This window comes from Eumetopias jubatus, unplaced genomic scaffold (assembly GCF_037043125.1).
Source record: "Eumetopias jubatus isolate StellerSeaLion01/CBP00866 unplaced genomic scaffold, mEumJub1_p1.0 scaffold_1, whole genome shotgun sequence".
Taxonomy (NCBI): domain Eukaryota; kingdom Metazoa; phylum Chordata; class Mammalia; order Carnivora; family Otariidae; genus Eumetopias; species Eumetopias jubatus.
The window spans coordinates 28,610,664-28,618,382 of NW_028274807.1; positions in this window are offsets into that span (position 1 = coordinate 28,610,664).

Consider the following 7,719-nt stretch of genomic DNA (forward strand, 5'->3'; position numbering starts at 1 on the left):
CGAAAAGAACAACGAAGAAGAAGAAGGTGGCCTATGAGTTAATGTATCTAGAGGCAGGGCAATTGAAGCATAGCTCAAAGAGACAGTCAGCCGACCTTGCCTTGATTCTATTATTTGGTGTGTAATTGAATGATCCCTGTAGATTTTCAAAGTGGGAAAGAATTTGTACAGTGTTCAGAAATAAAGATTTGATAAACATTTGTTTTAAGATAAGATTTTATTAGGTTTTTTAATCCAATTTTCAGTGAGTGTTATATTCATTTTAAATTTTAAAAAGGTGAGGACGCCTGGGTGGTTCAGTCTGTTAGGTGTCCAATTCTTGATTTTGGCTCAGGTCATAATCCTCAGGGTCATGGGATTGAGCCCCCTGTGGGGCTCTGTGCTCAGCCGGGACTCTGCTCCAGATTCTCTCCCTCACCCTTTGCCCCTCCCCGTGCCCGCTTGATCTCTCTCTCTCTCTCTCTCTCTCTCTCTCAAAATACATAAATATTTAAATAAATAAATAAGTGAATGAATGAATAAGTAAACAAAGGTCTTCAGTCATCTTCCAAAACTGAATGTATATAATGTGTGCACACACATCCATATGTAAATATATACTGTATTTGTATAGGTAATGAGTAGTTGACAATGATAAGCAAAATATATAGTAAGTAATGGAGACCAATTTATTAAGGAAAAAACCAATTCTTGTGAACCAATGGCCTGGGAACTTTTATTTTGCATATATATTATTAATGATAATTTAGGAGGAAGGCATTTTCCCAAAATGAGTGTCTATTTTCTGGCACTAAAATAGGTCTGCTACAATAGTGAAAATGTTGCAGCTACTGTCCTAACAAGTTTATAAGCATTGTCTAAAAAATAACCAAGTAGCGGAAACACATTCAGCTATTCTACATCATTAAAATATTGAATTTACACTTTGCTATAATGTATAGACACCATCATTAGAATAAGAAGCACGGCCATGTTTTGTTTATTGATTTATATTGTGAAAATGCATAATAAGTGTACTGAGTAATTGCCTAGTAAGAGGTTTTTTCTTTGTTTGTTTGCTTTTTAGTTTGTTTACTTAATCTCTACATCCAGCCTGGGGCTTGAACTCCACAACCCCAAGATCAAGAGTCTGCATGCTCTTCCAACTGAGCCAGCCAGGTGCCCCAAGGGATTTTTAAGAAGAGAACTAGTCAGTAATTCTTGGCTACAACATAGGGCCAATGACTTAAATAATAATCAGAACTTTTTTCTACTACTGATATCACTAAACTGTGACCTATTTGGTTATATTTTTTTAAAAAGCAGGTTTTTAAATGTTACTAAGCAAGTCACTTTTTTGTTTATTCCATGAAGCTTAAGGGAGCATCCAACATGCACCTTGTAAGGGTTGGTGGAGGGATCTATTGGCATCATTTAGCATGAACTACATTTCTCTCAGTGGTTGGTACAGTAATATTTACAGCCTTTTTAAGGATGCCATCTTCATCGGTAAGTTAAAGACTCCCGCTCTAAAAAACCATAATTAATGTACTCTTTAGTTTTAACAGAATAATTGGAAATAAAATCCAAATCTCATAAATGTCAGTCCTGAGGAAGCGCTGCTGTACTTAAGAGCTCCTCCGAGTGTCTAAGAGTAAATCTATAAACCTGGGCTTTAAAATAGTGTATTTCTGGGGCACCTGTGTGGCTCAGTCAGTTAGGCGTCTGCCTTCGGCTTGGGTCATGATCCCAGGGTCCTGGGATTGAGCCCCACATCGGGTTCCCTGCTCAGGGGGAGTCTGCTTCTCCCTCTCCCTCTGCCTGCCACTCTTCCTACTTGTGCTCTCTCTCTCTCTCTCTCTGTCTCTCTGTCAAATAAAATCTTTAAAAAAATAAATAAAATAGTGTATTTCTGCATCAGAGCAAGAGGATTTTTGAACCATGCCAAGCAGTCTTGCAGCCTTTTCAGTGACACAAATACCTAGACAAATTCTGTTTTCCAGTTTAGCTTTTACCAAGTTTCATTGGTAGATGCTCTAAACTTTGAGAAAAATTTATGACCATTTTGGACAGTCTGTTTTACTCATTTTTGTGGATACAGCATTCCCCTGTGAGATCACTTCTGCAAAAGGAAGTGGCCTAACCCGTGTGGATGTCATAGCCTCTATTTTTCAAAAACCACCAACAGGACCACAGAGGAGAGCCGAAGTGTGAATATGCTAATATTTTATTTTCCCTTAGCTAATTAATATGAAATAAGGATGCAACGGTTAGATGGTTTTCTTAGAAAACCACAGCTTTCTCTAAAGACTAAAAGGGTTGCTGTGGCAGCCATTATAGCTAATCTTTTTATAAGCAAGCTGCAAATCCTTGTAAGACTGTCAACACCCCATTTGGTGTGCCAGCCAGCCTTGTTACATCTGGTGGTGTGCCTTCTGACTTCTGGCCCTGCCTCCGTTTTCCCATTTTTAGCTCCTTCTCCCACCATCTAACACCTTTCTGCCCATCATCACAGAGCATTCAATGTTCATACCTTCCGAAGAAGAATTCACTGTTTACAGAGCACATCTGCCTTCTTGGCATCAGTGCCTTCAATCATACAACATTGCCTAAAATACCTCCTTCCTTTGCCCTCTTGTCCCCATTCCCAGCTTTGTAAACTTACACTTGTCTTAACCTTAACGAAGATTACCTCCTCAAAGAAGCCCTTCATCTACGATTCCTCTAGGCAGAGCCTGTTCAGCCCTCTGTAATCCCATAAGGCTTTGTGAGGACCTCCCTTGTTGCAGTCATTAGGGTCGTTACCAACATACCTTGTATTCCTTCTGAAGGCAAGAAATGTGTCTTCTAAATCTTACATTCGGTAGCAAGTCCAAATCCTGATACAAAGCAGTTAATTCAATAAATGTATGCCTAGTGAGAAAATGAACGAAATACACAAATACATTTTTTGCCATACACACGCAAGAAAAATGAAAGGCTGCCTCCCCTCACCAGTCCGGGACATGAACAAAGTAATTCATGTGGCAGGGACACATCCATTTTTCTGGAAGGAATGGCCAGCCTCCTCAGCCATCTGTAGCCCTAGAGCTCGTGATCTTTCTGCTCCAACTATGCATTCTCCCTTCTGCCTTCCCTGATTCACAGAAATGTGACCTGCCAGGAAATTCCTGATTCGAGGAGCTGGTTCTTGAAAGCAGAATGGAAACTGGGGGTTTTGCCAGGAAAAGTCTAATTACCTGTTGTACCACATCTTCCTACAAATAGCAGTGAGCATCTTAGAAGTTTTGCCTTTTAGCAAAGAAACTGTCAGCCCTTCCAAACACCCCTGTGCTGAGATAGGCCTGAGGCAAGAATTCATGGCCTCTCCTGCCAGTCGTGAATATGTTTATGTTCCAGAGGGCTACATTTGTCCGAACTATCCAAAATCAAACCCAGGCAGAACGTGCTGTCTTGAGGAGTGTGGTATGACTAACTCCTTGATGATAAGACCCTTACCAGGGTAGGAGCTGAATTAGCATTAAGCTATTTCAGATTCTCAAGGAAGTCTGGGTCCCTGTGCCGTGGAAATGCAAGAAGCCAGCACCACTTATGAACTAGTCCGCTAAAATGAATATGCATTCAGCAAAGGGCTTTGATGGTGGCAACTTAGCTATAAGATGAAATCACTAGGTTTTAAGAGTATTAGAAAAGTAATACATACGTTCAGTGATTTGTTAGGTGCCGAATAAAAGTGTGTTAAATAGATGTGAAAGCAGAAATTCATCTCACATGTGTGGAACTGGACAGACAGATGTAATTTCCTTTTATTCTGATATAAAATTAATGTAATAAACATTTTAATTTTTAATTACTGCATTTTATTCAGAAAAACTACATTTCCTGTTCCCAGCCCTAAGAGAAGAAATAAGGTCTTAGTTGAAATCATGCTTGTTATATGTCCAAATGGCCTCAAGGATTAGCAGAAGAGTCTTAAAGATGAGGTGATCATACTAAAGTTATACTCCAGGACTTTCTTTAGCTCCAAATTGTAACTGATAGTAATCTGAGGAAGGTTCCAAGAAGCCAAGGGTCTTGCACTAGTCAAAGTGCAACTTTCTAAAATAATGATGACATTAATGGCAGTAGGTAAATGGGATCATATAGTACGTAGAGGCTGCTTCTGATCACCAAGTGAACTCACTCAAGCAGGAATATAGGGCAGAGCATCCTATTTATATTTCTCAAATTGCTTTCTCAATCTCTCTCTCCCTCTCTCTCTCTTTCTAAAATATAATAGATACATACTGTATAATCAAATACTGTATAATTCACGGATTTGAAGTATACAATTTAATGATTTTGAGTATATTCGTAGTCACTACAATCTCTAGAAACATTTTCCTCACCCCCAGAAAAAACTCTATTTCTTCCCATTGTGTTAGATAGCTACTAAATCTAGTTTCTGTCTCTGTAGATTTTATATATCCTGGACATTTCATATAAATGGAATCATATATGATCTTTTGTGAATGGCTTCTTTCACTTAGCTTAATGTTTTCAAGGTTTATCCATGTTGTTGCATGTATCAGCACATCAATATTTTTTATTGCTGAATAATTTCCCATTTTATGTATGCCACATTTTACTTATCTATCAGTTAATGGACATTTGGGCTGTTTTCATTTTTAGCTATTATGAATAATTGTGCTATGATCTTTGCTGTGGTGGTCACTCTTCAAAAAGAAAATGGACAACTAACTAAAATTTGGTTTGGATATTGCCACATATGACCATTGTTATGGTATAAAGTTAATTGACTATAGTTCCATTGATTTGTATGATTTTCCTCTGCAGTAACACACCGTCTTGATTACTATAGCTTTGTAATCATTTTTGAAACCAGGAAGTATGAGTTCCCCAAATTTGTTCTTCTTTTTCAAGATCGTTTTGGCTATTGTTGGTTTTGTAAATTTATATATCCGAATTTTAGAGTAAGACTGTCAATTTCTGCAAAAATGATTGGTGGAATTTGGATTGTATTGAATTTGTAGATTAGTTTTTGGAGAACTGTTATCCTAACAACATTAATTCATCCCGTCCACGAACATGGGGTGTGTTTGCATATATCGCAGTCTTTAATTTCTTTCAACGCCGGCACCCTAGGATGATGGCTTGAGTAGGGCTCTCTGTCTCTTTCCCTGATCTGTTAAACTGTCTGCTTCTTTTGGTGTCACACCCAGCTGTTAGGCTCCACTAATTGCCTGATCCTTGCTCTATTGTTTTTGACAATACCCTGGGGCATCAGTAGCTCCATTGTCTGATCTAATTAAATTTGGGTCCTTTTGCAAGAGTAGTTTTTGAGGCCAGGCTTTGAGATTGGTTGTGTTCCCAGGAGGGCTCTTCCTAGCCGTCTCTTTCCCTGGCTCTCTACGGTAAATAGCTGGCCAATGGCTTAGCTTCTTGTTCTCATGGAGCTACCAGCCTCCCATAGATTGCCTACCGCCAAGGTCCTCATTGTTTTCAAGAACTCATTAGGCTTGAACTTTTTCAACTCTGTTCTAAAGGAAGGGAGATATTCAGAACTCTCTGTGCTTAGGGCTTGCCTCTTCCCCTGGGCGAAATTTCTGAGCCATTGTTCCATTACTGGGGCAGAGATAGAGGACTGCTTCTCTCCGTTAACAGTCCTGCTCTAGAAACAGGGTACGGGTGGAGATGAAAGCGTCTGGTGTTCTTGGGTCAACATTTCTGGTGGGAAACCCCTACCCTATGAGCGAGCTAGGGTTAGGGCAACCAAAGCCAACCATTGCTGGCCTGCCGCACTGAGGCTAGACTATCTTCCCTTAGAGTGGAAGCTGTGTAGAGGAAGGATTGTGTAGAGTCAAGGACTGGTGCTGGACTTTTGGCACTTGCCTGAAATTTTGCTTCTGTAACTAACACAGAGAATTGCAGGAGATTAGAAATGCTGGTGACCTGGCCCTTCCAAGGAGATATACTTTAAACAAGGAGCTGGGGAGAGGATCCTCATCTTCTAAGCCACACGGAACTTGAGGGGGGGTTTCCATCACACTAAACTGTGGCAGAGGAAAAGGCGCAGGTCATGGCTCAAATGCCATAGACTCTCACTGTTCTTACCAAGATTTAACAGAGATTTTCTTGCACAAATGTCTTCTTCATTTGCTCACTGCCCTTGGGAAAATTTTCAGAGTATTTTTCCAAAAAAAAAAATCATCAGTTTATGTTGTTTTGCTGAAGAGTGGGTCTGTAGAGAGCCTTGTGCTTCCATTTTCGAAGTGGATCCTTCCTACTTATCCTATTTCTAATCACCAAATTATTCAAAGCCACATTCCTTCAGAGTCACCTGCTTAAGCAACATTGTGCTACAGCTTTATTTCTGTCCATAAGATGGCACATTTCTGGCACATACTGTTTTAAAAGACTTTTTCTTCATTCTCATTATCCATAATTTACCTAAATCTATTCTCTTTTCTCCAAGAATTTCATTTCATTTTTGTTTCATATCCTGCCAGGACAATATTCAGATTCATAGCTTTTCTTTCCCATCAAATGTTCCACAGTTGAATCCACCAGACCAACCTCAACCTGCCAACACTTACATATTCAACTTATAATAATTTAAATGGTTCTTTGGAATTTAAGTCAGTAAAATTATTCTTAATTTTTCTTTTTTTCCCCTTGCTTAATCTTCTAAGCAGTTTCAGGTTTATAGAATAGATCAGGAAGTACAAACATTCCCCCATACCAACATACCACACTCCCTCACTTAGTTTCCCTTATTATTGATACCTTGCATTAGTACCATACATTTTTACAACTGATGAACTGACACTGATATATTATTAATTACATTTCATAGTTTTCATGAAAAACCCTTCTATGGGTTTTGACAAATGTATAATGACATGAACCCACTATAATAGTAACATACAGACCAGTTTCACTGCCTTAAACATTCCCTCTCCTCCTTTGCCCCTCTCATCCACCTTTGCTTCCATCCCCTCTTCTCCCCAGGCCCTGGCAACCAATAATCACTTCACTGTCTCTATGGTTTTGCCTTTCCCAGAATGTCGAAAAATTGGAATCATACAGTATATAGCCTTTATGGATTGGCTTCTTTCACTTAGCGATATGCATTCAGTTTCCTTTATGTCTTTTTTGCAGCTTGATAGCTCATTTCTTTTTATCACTGAATAATATTCTGTTGTATGTATGTATCACCATTTGTTTATCCAGTCACCTATTGAAGGGCATCTTGGGTGTTTCCAAAGTTTTAACAATTATGAATAAAGCTGCGATAAACATCGATGCACAGGTTTTTGTGTGCACTTAAGTTCTCTAATGTTTTTGGTATGTGTTTTCAGAGATAGAGCTTATCTTGCAGTAATTCAAATTTCCCACCATTCCTGTGCGCTAAAAGTACTTAACCATCAATTCCAAGCCCATTCAAGTTTCATTGGATGTATCAACTGGATAGGCTGAATTATATTGCAGTATCACACAACCTAGACTCTCAGTGACTGAAAACTACAAAATTTATTTCATATTCTTGCTACATGCCTGACTTGAGTTGGCACAGGGCTTTGTTTGTGGTGATGCTTACTGTGAGACCCAGGGTGGTGGAACCTTCACTATCCGGAAAGGTCAATGGTTGCCATGGCAGAGCTAAAGAACATGGTGAGCTGAGCCCTGACTTTTAAAAGACCTAACACTTCACATTACATGAAACAAAGCTTCGGTCAG